Genomic DNA, 19,321 nt, shown 5'->3' with positions numbered 1-19,321 from the left:
ATTTTCTCCCACAGTCCGTGAAGGCAGCGCCGTGCCCGAGGTGTGCGCGCGCCGCGGCCGTTGGCGCCGTAGTGAAACATGTAGTGAAGTAAAGATGGCGGAGTTACAGATGCTGCTGGAGGAAGAGATTCCTGCGGGACGGAGGGCTTTACTGGACAGTTTCACCAACCTGGAGAGAGTGGCCGAGTACTGCGAGTCCAACTATGTCCAGGTACACGCAGCACAAAAACACGGGCTGTGGAAGGGGAGTTCCGGAGGGAGACAGCGGGCTGAGGGGAGCCGGGAGTGGGCGTATAGGAGATGGGAGAGCGGGCATGGACCGGACCGAGCTCCGTTAGGTTCCATGAAGGAAAAAAGTCTGGATCAAAGCTGTAAATGATCAATAACATCAAGTTTCAGTCCTCACAGAGTTAGAGGACGGTTTAAATAGAAATGTACCCAGAGAGGTCAGTGGTTTTAATGGTTAAAACAGGTTTGGAAACGTTAGGCAAGTTTAGTTAAAGTTGGATTTTATTGAAGGTGGAGTTCAAACCTGGAATAAACTAATAATAAAATCCTAAAACAATGAATAAAACATGTACCAAGATATTTGTAACTGGATTTGATACATCTTAGAATAATAATAATCATAATAATAAGTAGTTGTAGTAGTCTTTCCTCTTATTAGCCTATTATTATTATTAGTTTAATCCTCTTCCTCTTTTTAGTTTTATTGGTACTAGTATTAGTAGTATTCTTTTTCTTCATCTATTATTATTATTAGTAGTAGTGTTAGTATTAGTATTAGTATTATTAGTGTTATTAGTTGTAGTATTCTGTCTAATTACTGTGTATGTATTAATTCTGATGAGGCTGATTGACCTTTAGGGACCGTTGTGCCCATTTTACACCCGTTTGTTTCATTTTGTGTTCCTTTCCTGCAGGCGTTTTGGAACCAGAACAGACTGTTAAACGTTTAACGGACTGTAAAATGTATCAGAATGAACAAAGCATCACAACTCTCTATTCATTTATACTATTTCTACTAGATTATTTAGAAAAGTGTACTTTTTCAACTTAGAAATACAATGTAAAAATAAATAAATAAATAAATAATAGAAAGAAAATTCCCAAATATTGCATGGACTGTTATTTGACATGTTTTACTTGGTAGCTCCGTCTGCTCACTGTCACTCCATCTGATCTCTGAATTACACTGATGTTTCTCAAACTCAGGCGCCAACATGGGTCAAGGAACCTTTTTTATTAGGCTGCACATTTAAACCTGTTTGTTTTGTTGATTAGCCTATTTTGGTCATTGTTGTTAAAATTTTTGTGAATTTATTTCTTCATTTTGTTCTTTTTTTGGAGGTTTTCTTCTTTTTTGTTCATTTTCTGATGTTTTTCACAATTTCATTTAGTTTCTGTTTATTTTTATTGATTATTTTTATAATTGTTAATTTTGTTGAAAATGTTTATTTTTCTTACTTTATTATTTTCTTCTTTTTTGTTCTATTGTTTTTAACCTTCTCTTATTGGGTCGCCAATTTATGTCCACTTTCCTTCATTTGGCTGGTTACTCCAGACAATTTGGTGAATTTTGTTAAAAATGTTGATTTTTTTTTTCTTCTTAATTTTTATTTATTTTTGCAGGTTTTCTCCATTTTTGTTAATTTTCTTAAACTTTTTTAAAGTTTCTGTCTAGTTTTTTTTTGTTTTTTTTTTAATTTTGTTGATTGTGATGTAGTTCATTTTGTCAGCTTTGTAAATTTTGTTGCATTCTCTTTATTTTAGTTTATTTTTATTTCTATTTATGTATTTTTTTTAATTATTTCATGTTCTTTGTTATTTTCTTGTTTGGATCTTAAGTAGAAGTTAGAAAATACAGGTTAGTGTTTACTTCATCTAGATCAGGGGTCAGCAATACTGGTCCTCGAGAGCCACTATCCTACATGTTTTAGATGTATCCCTCTTCCAACACTCCTGATTCAAATGATAAGCCTATCATCAAGCTCTGCAGGAGCCTCATATCGACCGTCAGGTGTGCTGAAAGAGGGAAACATCTGGAACATGCAGGATAGTGGCTCCTCAGGACCAGGGTTGCTGAGCCCTGATCTAGATATTATAAAATATTCTAATAATGTTGGTCCAAAAATGCAGTTTCTAGTCAGATACAGCAACACATAGCATTAGACTATACACAGACTAAACCTCCAGAAACTAGAGAAAACTACCATTTTTATTTTACAAGAGGTGAGAAAATTATGAGTCAGACTGGATCGTGATTCGGAACTTGAATGCATCATGAGTGTCTGTATGTGTGGAACTTGAATGCATCATGAGTGTGTGTTCATGTGTGGAACTTGAATGCATCATAAGTGCATGTTTATGTATGGCACTTAAATGCATCATGAGTGTGTGTTTATGTGTGGAACTTTGAATGCAACAGGAGTGTGTTCACGTGTGGAACTTGAATGCATCATAAGTGCATGTTTATGTATGGCACTTAAATGCATCATGAGTGTGTGTTTATGTGTGGAACTTTGAATTCATCATGATTGTGTGTTCATGTGTGGAACTTGAATGCATCATAAGTGCATGTTTATGTATGGCACTTGAAGGCATCATGAGCGTGTGTTCATGTGTGGAACTTTGAATTCATCATGATTGTGTGTTCATGTGTGGAACTTGAATGCATCATGATTGTGTGTTCATGTGTGGCACTTTGAATGCATCATTATTGTGTATTCATGTGTGGAACTTGAATGCATCATGAGTGTATGTTCATGTCTGGAACTTGAATGTATCATGAGTGTGTGTTCATGTGTGGAACTTGAATGCATCATGAGTGTGTGTTCATGTGTGGAACTTTGAATGCAACATGAGTGTGTTCACGTGTGGAACTTGAGTGCATCATGAGTGCGTGTTCATGTGTGGAACTTGAATGCATCATGACAGGGTGTTCATGTGTGGAACTGGAATGCATCGTGTGTTCATGTGTGGAACTTGAATGCACCATAAGTGCATGTTCATGTGTGAAACTTGAATGCATCTTGAGTGTGTGTTCATGTGTGGAACGTGAATGCATCATGAGTGTGTGTTCATATGTGGAACTTGAATGCATCATGGTGTGTGTTCATGTGTGGAACTTGAATGTCATGAGTGTGTGCTCATTTGTGGAACTTGAATGCATCATGACTGTGTGTTCATGTGTGGAACTTGAATGCATCATGACTGTGTGTTCATGTGTGGAACTTGAATGCATCATGAGTGGGTGTTCATGTGTGGAACTTGAATGCATCGTGTGTTCATGTGTGGAACTTGAATGTATCATAAGTGTGTGTTCATGTGTGGAACTTGAATGCACCGTAAGTGCATGTTCATGAGTGAAACTTGAATGCATCTTGAGTGTGTGTTCATGTGTGGAACTTGACTGCAACATAAGTGTGTGTTCATGTGTGGAACTTGAATGCATTGTGTGTTCATGTGTGGAACTTGAATGCATCATGAGTGTGTGTTCATGTGTTGAACTTTGAATGCAACATGAGTGTGTTCACGTGTGGTACTTGAATGTATCATAAGTGTGTGTTTATGTGTGGAACCTGAATGCACCATAAGTGCATGTTCATGTGAGGAACTTGAATGCATCGTGTGTTCATGTGTGGAACTTGAATGCATCGTGTGTTCATGTGTAGAAATTGAATGCATCATGGTGTGTGTTCATGTGTGGAACTTGAAAGCACCATGAGCGTGTGTTCATGTGTAGAAATTGAATGCATCATGGTGTGTGTTCATGTGTGGAACTTGAATGCACCATGAGTGTGTGTTCATGTGTGGAACTTGAATGCATCATGATTGTGTGCTCATTTGTGGAACTTGAATGCATCATGAGTGTGTGTTCATGTGTGGAACTTGAATGCATCAAGAGTGTGTGTTCATGTGTGGAACTTGAATGCATCATGAGTGTGTGTTCATGTGTGGAACTTGAATCTATCATAAGTGTGTTCATGTGTAGAACTTGAATGCATCATGAGTGTATGTTCAGGTGTGGAAGTTGGATGAATCATGAGTGTGTGTTCATGTGTGGAACTTGAATACGTCGTGTATTCATCTCTGGAACTTGAATGCATCATGGTGTGTATTCATGTGTGGAACTTGAATGCATCATGGTGTATGTTCATGTGTGGAACTTGAATGTGTCATGTATTCATGTGTGGAACTTGAATGCATCATGGTGTGTGTACATGTGTGGAACTTGAATGCATCATGGTGTGTGTACATGTGTGGAACTTGAATGCATCATGGTGTGTGTTCATGTGTGGAACTTGAATGCGTCGTGTATTCATGTGTGGAACTTGAATGCATCATGGTGTGTATTCATGTGTGGAACTTGAATGCATCATGGTGTGTGTTCATGTGTGGAACTTGAATGCGTCGTGTATTCATGTGTGGAACTTGAATGCATCATGGTGTGTGTACATGTGTGGAACTTGAATGCATCATGGTGTGTGTTCATGTGTGGAACTTGAATGCGTCGTGTATTCATGTGTGGAACTTGAATGCATCATGGTGTGTATTCATGTGTGGAACTTGAATGCATCATGGTGTGTGTTCATGTGTGGAACTTGAATGCGTCGTGTATTCATGTGTGGAACTTGAATGCATCATGGTGTGTGTTCATGTGTGGAACTTGAATGCGTCGTGTATTCATGTGTGGAACTTGAATGCATCATGGTGTGTATTCATGTGTGGAACTTGAATGCATCATGGTGTGTGTTCATGTGTGGAACTTGAATGCATCATGGTGTGTGTTGGTGTGTGGGCAGATGGGGCTGTTCCAGACAACTGTTCCCCCTCTGTTGGTCATGAACACACACCTGTTCCACAGCAGAGCTCCACTCTACACCACTGACACTCATGTAGCAGAGACAGTCTGACTTCTTCCTTGTGCTTCATCACATATTAATCATACCCTTCTTTATTCCCTCCATCCTTCCCTCAAAACGCTTCCTTTAACTCAGCCTAGTGAGCATTAACTACATCCCTGCAGCCATCACGCTACGCCTTATCCCAAAACCCCGACCCTTTTCTAGTTGATTACCCTTGTGTTGGAGCTCCGTGTCCAAACGGGGCCAGGGCACTAACCAGGGCCTACATTTCTGCTGCCAACTCCCAGATGATGGGAGCTGTTACATAACCCAGCAGCGCTCCTGATCCTGTTTATATGGGCTGAAAATGAGGATCCAGGGCTGACCCACGTTCAGCTCTGCAGCACATCCAACACACTTCATTATCTGTACTTTATTACTTCACATTTCTACTGGGAAGATGCATTTCTTTGGTGTCAAATCTGTTCCAGCCTTTTAACTTAACCCTTTTAGGACGATTGTGTCTCCAGCGCTACAGTTTTGCATACACCGTCATTCAGATTACAGTAACTCCCGAACAGTTTAGGCTACTGACAAAATTCAGAGCAGACAGCAGCAGACTGCAGTCGGTGAGAGAGAGATGGAAGATTTTTATTACTTTTAGCAGTGTTTTAGTGGTGAATTCTTGTAAATAATTGTATATAATAGTGATAGTGCTGTTTTGGAGTGTTCTACTCGTGTGTTTTGCCATGTTTTTGTCAAGTTTTGCTGTTTTTTTCACCTGTTTTTCACTTTTTTTATCTGCATTTTTCTGGTTTGTATAGTTCATTGATAGTTGTACTTTAACTGTAAATATTATGTAAATATACTGTATGCAGATCTATCCAGGGCAGAGAAGGTGCACTGTCTGTAAAAGAATCAGATGATGGATGTTTTTGTCAGTGAAATTAGGGGCTCTGTCCACAGCGAGACAGAAAGTGAACAGAGACTATCACACAGGATAAAAATGACTACAAAGAACTAAAAATAAGAAAAACATGGACACAAAATGATCTAGACATAATATTGTAGAAATTGTTCTTATTTTAGTTCAAATTTTAACAATATTACAATATAACAATATAAAAATATAAATTAACAATATAAATGTGTAACATATAAATGATAAGTTAAGGCATAATATTGTTAAAATTGCACTTATTTCGTTCTTTTTTTAAAGGGTAGTTTGCAAATGTAAATATTTTCATAATTTAATGGGGGATTTTGCACTAAAACATTGAGAATTTTTTTTGTTATGTTATTATTTTACTGGTCTGACTCATTTGAGATGAAACTGGGCTGAATGTGGGACCTGAACTAAAATGAGTTTGACACCCCTTTGTATTTTACCCATAATACACTCAACCCTTAGTATTAGCATTAGCATGTAGCACACATTAGTAGCAGTGAGGTGCAATTGAAGGCTCCAGATCTTCATCAGTATTGTGGTCAGGGGTACCGACTGGAGAATTAAACCTATATGTGCCTGTTTTTAATGTCGGGGAAACCTGAGAACCTGGAGGAATCCTGAACGGTGCAGAGAGAAAAAGCTGTAGTTGTCATTATTTATAGGTTATTTTTTTGACAGTATTTTACTGGTCTGACCCATTTGAGATTGAACTGGTCTGTATGTGGAACCTGAACTAAAATGATTTTAACATCCTTGATTGTTAATATGTTCAATGTCATTTTTGCATTTCATAAATTCATCCCATGGGCTAGACTGAACTCTTTTGCAGGCTGGTTTTGACGCCCCTGAAACAGCTGCATCAAAAAAAGACAAAGTACAAAGTTGAAGAATCTGCTCTTTCATGACAGAATCTGTTCAACTGAAACCAGAACCTTCACTTTCATTAACCAGCCACTATTTTTCATGAATCCCAACCCGGGATTTAAGGTTGAGTTCTCTCAGAGCTAAGTGCCTCCAGAACAGGAACGTACTGAGCATGTGCAGTCCCATCCTGCCCCGTTCCCCGTGGGTCCTCCACAGCTTGGACCATTTAGGCGTCAGCAGAGCTCGCCGTAACATAACTCGACCTCCCGTCGCTCATTGAAAACACATGGTTCAGCTGCAGGAGGCTGCACGTGGACGCCGCGCTTACGTGTGCTATGTGTGTTTTGTGTTGGAAACCATGACGATCGGTTTTCCAGCAGGAGGAAGACCAGCCTCCGTCTTCGACTGCCGTGCCAAGAACAGCTCCTGCGGGGGCGGAACAGGCTGTGCGCTCAGAAAGATGGGTTTGTGATCAGAAGCTTGGGCAGTTCCAAAAGCAGAGCTGGAAAAGAAAGAAAAAGTCCTCAGCGCTTTAATATCCATCTGATCAGTTAGAAAACAACGGAACAGTCACGTTCAGTCAGCCTGCAGGACTAGGAATGCTGCAGTTAGGAACATACTTAATGCCATAATAACCTAGTGTATCTCATCAATAAGTCAACAAACTGATGGATAATGCATACACTATATGGACAAAAGTATGTGGACACATTGAATTCAGGTGTTTCTTTTCTAACAGGGGTCTGGGAAACAAAACAATAATGACTAATGTTAGAATATAGTTTTATATTGAGATAAATATCATTGCATTGGTTAGTTTGGGTTAAATTTTTATCTTTGCTTCCAAAATGCCTCAGAGATGGTTTTGACTTAATTTCTCTCAACATTGATTTTAAAAAAAACAAACAATTTTCATTCATGTCCATGATTGTAAATTTTCTATCTCTATATTTCTAAAATATTTTTCATGCTCTGACTGTAAATAATAATTTTCTACCACAACTAACCATCTACTTTCTTCACATCTCACTGAGGAAGAAAAAATCTCCCATTATACTTTAAGGAAATATTGATGTTTTTATCTCAAATCATCATGAACAGGACATCACAGCTTTTGACATGATGTGTCCCAATATTTTTGTCCATATAGTTTATAAGCATCAATATTTCCTTAAAGTTTAATTAAAAAAGAAGCACCTGAATTCAATGTGTCCCAATACTTTTGTCCATATAGTGTATTCTACTGGTTTATACTCCTGAATTTACTGACCGAACTCAACATGTAGCATCACAACAGAATGAGTTACAGTGACAGTGAGAAAAACCCAGAAATGTTTCATTAATTGAAAACAGCCCAACATGAACCTGGAAATTTATACTAGAAAACACCCTGTACTCAACGTGTTTACACAGGACTTGACATGTTGGCGTCCTTTATCCGATCTCCGTCCTGGATGATAAGGGTTAATGTGTCCCTCCCAGATGCAGAGGGACCCAGCCTTGTACGGTAAAAACAGGGCTTCTGTAGTTGGTGACTCTCCCAGATCTTCAACAGCCCCAGATCTACATTTAGATTCATCAGATATAAACAGCTTCACCACATGACTGTTTGTTATTAAACTTGCATATCCTTAATTTATGTTCCTGTTCTTTGGATGTTTAGTCTAATCCTGGACTGTCAAACCCATTTCAGTTCAGGTTCCACATTAAGCCCAATATGATCTCAAGTGGGTCAGACCAGTAAAATAATTACAGTGAAAAAAGTAAAATTACACGATGAAAATGTTTACATCTACAAAGTATCCTTAAAAAATGTGAATAACATGAACAACTATGAATAACCTGAAATTTCTTGAGAAAAATAATTGTAATTTTCACAATATTCTGCCTCAGTTGATCATTTACACATGTGCATTACAACGTACAGATAACAGTGGTTCTACAAATACACAAATGGTAAAACTCAGCATTGGTCCAAACTCATTTTACTTCAGGTTCCACATACAGACATTTAAAGTGGGTCAGACTGGTAAAATAATAACATAATGACCTAAAAATAATGACAACTTTTTCCCCATTGCTTTAGTGCAATAAAAACCAGTAAATTATGAAAATATTTCCATTTACAAACTATCCTTTCACTGGATAGACGTGAATTACCTGAAAAAAAAAATGTATTTCATAAGAAAAATAAGTGCAATTTTAACAATATTATGCCTCAAATTATTATTTATACATGTGCATTACACACATTGTTACACAAGCATTTGGTAACTGGCAAAATATTGTTAATATTTTCAAGTTTGGAATTTGGAACTAAAATAAGAACAATTTCTACAATATTACATTTCATCTTACTATTAACAAAACTTACAGATCACAGTGGATTTATAAATACACAAAACATTTAGTTACAGGTAGAATTTTGTTAAAATTGCTTTTTCTTCTCTTAAGACATTTCATGTTTTACATATTTGTTCAGGTTAATCTCATTTAATTGTGAAATTACAGATTGTCAATGTAAATATTTTCATTGAATTATGCTGGGGGGGGTTTTACACTTAAACAAAGACAAATGTTTGGAGGTGTCATTATTTACAGGTTTTTATAATAGTATTTTACTGGTCTGACCCACTTCAGATAGAATTCTTCTGAACGTGGAACCTGAGCTAAAATGACTTTGACATCATTTATGGTTGATATATTCACTGTAATTTTTGCATTTTACAAATTCATCTCATGGACCGTATTGGAACATTTGGCGGGTCGGTTTTGGCCCACAGGCTGTATGTTTGACACCTTTCATCTAAGCTCAGTATCACTAAATCCAAACTGTCACCAAACAACAGAGGTAGTCTTCATTATTTATTCAGTTTCTTCACATAAATCACCCAAAACCCCCTTTATGTTGCAGCCTTTTGCAGTAACAGAATTGTGCAGACTGATGATGTAAGATGAATTTGTTGAACTGTGCAGCTCTAAAACAGATGTATCCACACCTTGGATAGTACAGTATTTCTATGCATTTATTTCAGTGTAACTAGTCTGTTTTTTGTTCTTATTGTCATTAGACCACAGACAAATGGATATAAAAGAGGACAGAGTCATCTGAGCGTGCATATGATTCCAGTAGATCTCATTTAATTTAATATACATGACCTCAAAAATTAATTTGGCTTAGAAAGAAACGGAAATAGTGGTGTTGTGCATATGTTGTGTGTTAATGCATCTGTGCAGAGTGTGTTTGTGATGTTCTGCCCTGTCCTCAGGCCAGAGGAGGCAGCCCTCCAACTAGGTCAGCGCTAACAGAGCATCAGATGGCTGATGGGAACGAGAAACAGAAAAAGACCAGATAGAAGGATGAGGACTCTGACTGTTGATGATTCAGTCGGTTTTCCTAAAAAATGTGAAAAGAGACAATGAAGAGCTGTGATTGTTCACCTCAGTGTTCAACAAGTAAAGCTTATTTTAACTCACATTGTCACCCAGTTTAATATAGAGAACATTTGGGTGAAGAAGTAAGTCATGATAATTACTTTCGTGTGTACAGGATCATTGACAACGTTTAGGTGCTCAGATAGTTTAACCACTTTTCCAAACTAGAAGCACTCGGAGAGCGCAGACCTCCGCCAAGGCAGATCAGTGCCCCGGATTTGTATGAAAATTTCAGGAAATGTTGATACTGGCACAAGGAACAAATGATTAAATTTTGGTGGTGATCGGGGGTGGGGGCCACGGGGCACACGGGGGCCCACTGATCTGCCTTGGCGGAGATCTGCACTGTCTTTTCTAGAAAAGCACTCGGAGAGCGCAGATCTCCGCCAAGGCAGATCAGTGGGCCCCCGTGTGCCCCGTGGCCCCCACCCCCGATCACCACCAAAATTTAATCATTTGTTCCTTGTGCCAGTATCAACATTTCCTGAAATTTTCATACAAATCCGTCCATAACTTTTTGAGTTATCCTGCACACAATCAGACAGACAGACTAACAAACAGACAAACAAACCAGCGTCGACAAAAACATAACCTCCTTGGCGGAGGTAATTATATGTATGTGTATGAGCATAGTGTATGGCAAAATTAAAGGAAAAACTATCTAAAACAGTGATCCTCAACTGGTGGATCATGACCCAAAAGTGGGTCGCAAACCCGTTTTCAGTGGGTTGTTGGCCTTTGGGAAAAAAATAATGTTAATAAACCAATCCTGTGCTTCATTTTTTATGGAGCTGAGTGCTGTCCTTTCACACTCTCCAGCAGTAGGTGGCAGTAATGCGCTGTAATGATAATTAACACCAGACATTTCACAGCATAAAAGAAGAACCAAAAGTTTCTATTCATATCAAGGTGAATCTCAGCTATGACAACGACTACATCAGATAATGGTTTGACCTACATTGGACAAAAACCTAATTCTTGAATAACTGTCTGAATGTGCTTTTAATTTTAACTGAGTGCACATTTTAGTTTTGGTTCAAATGGACCTTATTTAGTGTTAAAGGGAATATTTCCATATTTAGCATCACCACCTACTGGTCAGTTTGCTTCATCATTAAACTTATCTTCTGTGTTTTCATACTGTGATATTTTGTTTTATCTCAGGTTCAAAACACACCATGTTTTTATTAAATACATTTTAAAAGTTGAACAGTTTTCAGTTTGGGTCTTGTCTCGTCATTGAGGGATGATAGAGGGTCCTGAAACCAGACCAGTTGAAAACCACTGATCTAAAACCTAGCTATCAGTAATGTACCGATGCAGAACTAGCATTAGATGTGGGTCTGATTGGATCCAAACACTTGGATTAGGTAGCCTGACCGTGGCTGTGACAAGTACACATGTAACTCATTAAACTGTTCCAAATAAATCCTTAATGCTGTTATGCTGGTGAGAAAGGATTAGAACTGTGGCTGTATGAAGGTGCAAACACCTCGGCTCAAAACGAAACTAATGCAGAAGTATCTTAAGATTCGAATAGTTTTATATATACTTTGTAATACTTTACAGTAATACAATACTTACTTTGATCTCTACAAATACTAGAAGTAAGGAGTCATTCTGGTCTCATCTGTGTTATTTGGACCCTGTAATAACTAATTTGGTCCATCTTTAATTTTACATTTGTTAATCAGGGCTCAGGCCAAATAAAAGGTTTTGACATCTACCAACACAGACTCTCAGGGCTTTGGTTTACTTAAGGACGAAGACACACCTACCCGATTTTTGGCGGTCGGACATCGTTGGGCAGTCTGGTGAGGTCAGTGACATGAGTCTGTTCGGTGTGTTCCTTGCGATCGGCCGCTGTTAATGCCATCACCATTCTTTTCAGCTGATTCAACATGTGTAATCGGCCATTACCCAGTCGTTCAGTCTGACCAATCTGATTGGTGGAGGGATAGCCCTTAACTAGCGAATCAGTGAATGAGAAGACCGGAATCTTCTTCCCGGAGGTGAGTAATCCCAGGTTTATCAAGTCAAAGTCTTGCCTGTATTGGTTCCAACCTGTTCACTGAACCAGCCTGTTTTGATGAACACAGCTCCTGATCCAGGTAGATGGAATAATTAATGGAATCACCTATGTGAAGTGAACAGGTTGGAACCAATACATGGCAGAACTTTGACTTGATAAACCTGGGATTACCCATCTCTGCTTCTTCCACAAGAAGAAGCCCAAGAGCTGACAACACCAGTATCTTCTTATTTCTAGCCATCCATTCAATGAGTATAACAATCCTTCTTGACTACTCAACACTCTCTCCTGACAACAATGACTGATGACAGTGAGGTCAGTGTTTTGGTCTAGAGAGACGTTCTGTCATTACTGGTTTTCGTTTATTTGGGCCACAATACAGATTAGTGCTGCCTGCTGTTATGGAGACATTACATCTCGCGCAAACAGAGAACGTACACTCAAGTTGGTAGTCAGTTTGGTGTGTTCTTCGCACTTCTTTGACCATGTTGGGGAGACGGGAGCTGACTGATCAGTTAGGCTACCTTTTCTAGCGATGATTGGCAGTTGATATGGTGTGTCTTCACCTTAATAAAACATATTTTTTCCAGACAGACAGCTTCATTGCAGCTGTGGTTAAGTTTCTAATAACAAGATCTAAAATGAGTTGATGAAGTTTAACATTTTACGAAGTCAATAGCTAGCATTTAGTATTATCTAACCTCTGACCCCTCAGGCTCCTGTTGTTCTGCCCTTTTTGTCCAAATATGGTCACTTCAGTCTCTAGAAAGCCAATGTGGCAATAATTATATAGAGTTCATGAGCTACGCCGAAATTTTTTGTTTTTTACCAAGTTTTTAATCAAGCTAGTAAATGGTTATTTAATATCTTAAAAATAATTCAAGAAATGCATGTATTTATTTGTTACATTTGTTACCTCTGCCAGGAGGTATTGTGATCGCTTTCCTTTGTGTGTTTGTTTGCGTGTTTGTTTGTTTGTTAGCAAGATAACTCAAAAAGTTAGGGACGGATTTTCATGAAATTTTCAGGAAATGTTGATACTGGCACAAGGAAGAAATGGTACAATTTTGGTGGTGATCAGGGGGTGGGGGGGCACAGATCTGTCTTGGCAGAGGTCTGCATTGGCCAAGTGCTTTTCTTGTTACATTTAGTTTTACAGTCTCTCCCACACAGTGGCCCACTTGTTACTTAAACCCTGGTATGTGATTAGTACTTGGTATCAGTCAATACTCAAACCCTGGGAATCTGAGTCTGTATCAGAACTGAAAAAACACAGATCCATGTATCTGAATGAGTCCAAAACAATAATGAAGTGTGTAAAAATAAAAATGAAAATCCAAAAATTAGTGTGAAATCATGCAGTCAGTGGTGACGGTTAATGTTAGTGGACACAGACGTAGTGAGACATGACTGTGTGTGTGTGTGTGTGTGTATAGTGGGTGTGTCTACGCAAACACACACATGGGTGTCGGTGTGTTTCTTGTCAACCTCGGGCATGAATGAGTTCATACTGACCTACATTATGCTTGAGCACAACATCACTGCAGGGAAATGTAGTATGTGTGTGCTTCCACTCCATACACTTTGTACGTCCACACACTCATATATATGTATATCATGTGTGTACGTATGAATAAATTCACTCGCACATGTGGTTACACATATAATGATGCATATGACATATGCAGTCAAGCAAAAGAACAACTACGTACAATCTGTCTCTGTAAAATGTGTGTGTGTGTGTGTGTGTGTGTGTGTGTGTGTGTGTGTATGTAGTGTAACACTAACCACGACTGACCTCTGAAGCAGAAACAAACTCAGTCTAACAAATACGTCTACATTTCTACTGGAATTTAATGTAATGTGTTCTAGAAGTCGACTGATGGTGGAATTTTAAAGGCCCATAAAATAGTGGTAGTTTGGAAAAGGAGAAAGCCCTTATCAAAATAATATATGGATTGAAGTTTGATTGGCCAGATTTTCTACCAGTTCTGTTTTTGTACTTGTAATTTATTATGTATAGTGTGTGTTTGCTGTTTTATTCTATTGTCTGTCATGCTGCAGCTGTCACTACTATTTCCCAGTTTGGGATCGATAAAATCTACCTATCTACTTACCTACCTTGTGTAAATACTGTGTTTTTGTGCATTTTAGTGTATTATTTGTGAATCTTTGCATATTTTGGCATGTCTAAGTGTATTTTAGCATGTTTTTTTAAATACTTTAGTGCATTTTTTGTGTTCTTTAGTGCATTTTTTGTGTAAGTTGGTGTTAAATTAACTCCAATAATCACACAGGTAGAAGGGTTCAGGTTTGAGCTTTAGCAGCATGAACATCAGTAGTACAAACATTAGTCATGAACAAAGGGAAATGTGGTTCAGACTGGTTCAAAACAATAACTCTGAGGCCTGTCGGACTGTTATTTATGTGAATGGAAGGTCTGAAACTTCACCAAAGGCGCCTTGAAAAATGCCTTTAAAAGTCATAAACCTATCTTGTCAAACCTGCAGATACCTTGACAATATGTATGTTAGGTTAATTCTCCAATTGGTGATCAAGGTCCTGGTTTGGATCTGGATCTCCTTAAGTGTCTGTGCGGTTGGTTAAATGCAGAGGGACAATAAAAATGAACTGGAACAAGTGTTGGCTGCTCCTAAACACACACTCATTGTCGTGGACAGCTTCCAAATTAAAGTCAGTTCAATCATTTTCAGCTGACTGGCTTAGGGATATGTGTCAAACCAAAAAACACCCTAAACAACACAGCAAACCGAAGCCAAGTAGCTTGTTGTTCTTGTAATGATTGTCCCTGCTGTTGTTGAAAGCCCCTTATCCTCTGCATGGATGACAATATGTCCTGTCTCCGTGTCTTTAGTCTGCAGACAAAGAACAAGCGCTGGAGGAGACAAAGAGTTACACCACCCAGTCTCTGGCCAGCGTGGCCTACCTCATCAACACGCTGGCCAACAACGTGCTGCAGATGCTGGACATCCAGGCCTCGCAACTGCGCCGCATGGAGAGCTCCGTCAACCACATTTCACAGGTCGGGAAACAAACATCCTCAACAGTAAACTGCTGCTTCCTTTGTGCAAAATCTTCGTGTTGGATGATATTTTCTCCCACCAGTAACACCACTTGGATGTGTGAATATCAGACAAATACAAAAAAAAAAAAAAAAGAAAGAATTTGATGTCACCCGCCCACACGGCCTTAGTGTTTAGAGGTGCACGAGCTCTCAAGTATTGACTGAATAAAACAGAAAAGATGCTTTCAGCCTCCAGCATAGAGCTCAGATAATACAGAGCTTAAGGTTTCTGCACATATCTCCAGTGAGTTCTGACACTGTGTACGTCTTGTAGCTACAGCATTATTTTTGTTGGAGGTGTTAAGGGTATTCTCTGTGAAGCACTAAATACACAGAAATTCATCTCAATGAATATTAAATTAAACTTGAAAGACCAGAATTTTCTAAATGCATGACTTGGTGGGATTTTAGCAGAGCAGAAGTAGGTCACATTAAACATTAAACATTAAACGTAGACTGTACCTTCCAAACCAAAGTAATGTCCACTGCACTGATGTAAAAACATACTTATCCCTCCGGTATCTCGCCCATAGAGGTCCTTCTAACCACCGAAAGCGAGTAATCTGCTGTAAGTGTTGTGGTTCATACAGTTTGTTTTAACTTTTTTACATTTTTTTTGTATTTCATCAACTTGAGCTGTAAAACAAAACTACCGAATACTCTATAATTGTCATTTTTTAACCCTTTAAACGCCCTGTTTGTATTGTAAACAAACCATAATTTTTGATACAAAACACACAAAGGACTTTTTTTTAGTTCGATATTCTACATAAAAAGTGTATTAGTTATTTTGTGATTTTTGCAGCCTGGCATGTGTCAGTGATTAACACCAGTATTGGTTAATATGCCTTATTTTTTGTGCTAGGTCAGATGTTCTAAAATATGTCAAACGTGCATTTTTTTTTACTCACTTTGGAGAAGGGTGTTAGTGTGGTAATTTTCCATCGTTTACAATGTGCTGATTTTAGTGGCTGGGTCAGAATTTAAAAAAAAAGAAAATCATGTAAAAATGAACCACTTTTGAATTCTAACCCAATACATTTAGTGTATTTTTTGTGTATTTCTGTGCATTTTAGCGTATTATTTGTGAATTTTGGCATATTTTAGTGTATTTTAGCATTGTTTTGGTGCATTTTAGCATGTTGTATTTGAATTTCAAGATATTCTTTTTGAATTTTAATGTATTTTGGTGTATTTTTTTATGCATGTTGGTGTGTAATAACTCCAATTATTCATGGCTGGAGGGGTTCAGGTATGAGCTTTAGCAGCTTGAACATCACCAGTACAAATGTTAGTCATGGACAAATGGAAATGTTTTTGTAGTTAGCGTATTTTTTCTGTATTTTAGTGCATTTTACTGTATTTTTAGGGTATTTTAGTGTATTATTTGTGAATTTTGGCATATTTTAGTGTATTTTACCATCATTTTGGTGCATTTTAGCACATTGTATTTGAATTTTAACATATTCTTTGTGTATTTTAGTGTATTTTGGCATATTTTAATGTATTTTTGTGCATGTTGGTGCATAATAACTCCCAATTATTCATGACTGGAGGGGTTCAGATATGAGCTTTAGCAGCTTGAACATCACCAGCACAAACATTAGTCATGGACAAATGGAAATGTTTCTGTAGTCAGTGTATTTTTTTTTAGTGCATTTTAGTGCATTTTAGTGTATTTTTAGTGTATGTTAGTGTATTATTGTGAATTTTGGCAAATTTTAACATATTTTTCATGTGTCTTTATTCAAAGCATTTTAAGTTGGTATTTTGGAAGCCAGAACCAAACACACTGCCTTCATGTTTGCCAGTAAAACCTGTACCTAAATGCTCAGTAGGTGTGAAGCCGTGAGTAAGTCAGGCCTACACAACCCACACATCTCACACTGCAGCTGTGTCGTAACACAACCACATTCCTAGAAAAGAAACTCACACCACAGTAGCCCACATGGCTGTATGTGTTCTCCACACAGATTCATTATGAAGTCCCAGTTTTAATCCAATGCAACGCCGATCACAGACTTTTTATTCATGGACTGTCAGATTCCACAGGCGTCTTTGTGCTGAATATACATAAAAGAGTCAAATCTGAGTGTACACTGGTACAGAGACTTCATTCTCTGCTCAACAAGCCATATCCTCAGACCTCGGTATAATCAGTATAATCAGAATACTCCGCATGCAGAAATAATGAGATGCTTTTCACTCTGTTATGTCAAGCCAGGCCTGTGATTGCACATCATAATTACCACTTCTGTTCAGCGAGACACAGTCACATCTGTTACGTAGGCGAATCATTCGAACAGCGAGGCTCCCTTTCTGAAGGAGATGACCTGATCTTTTATCAACCACTTTGCAGTTCATGTTGGAGAATGCAGGCAACAAAGTAGTCACGTAAAATCAGACGTAGTTCACTAATAAATAGAGCACAGTTCAGTCTATGGATTGTGTACTGAATCTTATCAAAAACTCTGTTGACAGTCCAAAAAAATCTACCTCTGATCGCACTTTAAACAGTTTTTGTATATTGTTTGTATGCAAACTCTGATTGATTTGTACATATTTATCCATTTTTTGTGAGCATTATCACCAGCATCAGTAGACACCATTTCTATTGAGTCTATTTACAACTGAGAAAAGATGTTTTAGTGTTTAATTTGACTTTAAGCAACGTCAGTCATCTCCAGAATTCTTGCGCTTATGCTGGTTTTTGATGTTTCTTAATGGAAAAATATAACCTCTGTGCCACTATAATCTTAACAATAATTATAATCGTAATTATAATTAGTCATTACTAATAATAATTACTATTTATCGCCACCAAGTTATTACAGGAACTGAAAATTAGCCTGCAAAATCCACATATTATGCATTAACAGAACCAAAGATTTTCCTTGTGATGCATAAGGGTTAAATATGGAATTTATTTCCACATTTCAGAATATGAAGAATGACACTTTTCTCCTGAAATGAGCTCACCCTTGCTCTGGGGGGGGGGGGGGGTCATCTTGTACTGTTGTCAAATTAAAACATCCAGCTTCCAGCTTGTTTCAGCATTTTTTTTCCCAAAAATCATTCAATTTTGATATCAGTATTTCAAAAAGCTGTGTCTTGGAAGTGGTTACAGATAAAGTCATTCTGTGAATGATAAAAATATCAGGTATGACCCAAAGTTTATGATGGGAGTAAATGTACTCATCTAATTTGCATATTGTGACATCACAAGGTGGTGGGCATTTTGGATTGTGTAACTTTTAGAAAAATTTAACTTTGAACATATTAACATGGAAGTTTTCTTTGTGTTTTGTTTGTCATCTTATCCTTAAAATAAATGAACCTAAACTTTAGTAGAAAGTAAAATGCAATAAATTTTAGTATCTTTTTATCCAAGCAGCAGAGGAGTCAAATCTGTCCTTATCTATCCAAACTACGTAAAACTAAATCGACTTTACTTAATTACTAAACCAGCTCAGGACCACAACTTTAAATGTTTGGACTTTCTTCTTCACTTTGAATCGAAACATGCTCTGAAATGGTGTTAGGATTGAATGTATTTATGTGTGGGAAGAGTGTAGTTTGAATGTTATTTGTGTTTCTTTTATATGGGGGGCACGTGCAATTTCCTTGTATTCACTATGCAATGACAATAAAGCTTCTGTCTATCTAGGATTGAAGGGACGCATGTCCATCATCTATTGGTGGGAGGTGGTAATAAGATTTGATAACTCTTATCTGGAGCTATGGTCTGTTTCAGTCAGTTATGTTGATTGTCGCAATATTGTGACTTTAGCACTTAAAGGGTTAATATTCATTCATTCATTATCTGAACCCGCTTTATCCTCACTAGGATCATGGGGGTTGCTTGAAGCCTATCCCAGCTACTTACGGGTGAAGGCAGGGTACACCCTGGACATTTCACCAGTTCATCGCAGGGCTGAACATATAGAGACAAACAGTCACTCTCACACCTATGGGCAATTTAGATTAACCAATTAACCTATCAGTGGAGTACCCGGAGAGAACCCACGCAGACACGGGGAGAACATGCAAACTCCACACAGAAAGGTCCCACCCCCCCGTCGACTGGTGTTGGAATCGAACCCAAGACC

General features: G+C 38.0%; 1 pseudogene; it reads left to right on the top strand.

The window, feature by feature from the left end:
• The first annotated feature begins 56 nt into the window (after positions 1 to 56).
• The window catches only part of LOC115412262 (abl interactor 2-like), a 46,228-nt pseudogene continuing 26,963 nt past the window's right edge, over positions 57 to 19,321 (top strand).

Source organism: Sphaeramia orbicularis, chromosome 21 (assembly GCF_902148855.1).
Source record: "Sphaeramia orbicularis chromosome 21, fSphaOr1.1, whole genome shotgun sequence".
Taxonomy (NCBI): Eukaryota; Metazoa; Chordata; class Actinopteri; order Kurtiformes; family Apogonidae; genus Sphaeramia; species Sphaeramia orbicularis.
Note: the sequence above shows the minus strand (reverse complement) of the source record. Positions and strands in the feature narration are given on the sequence as shown.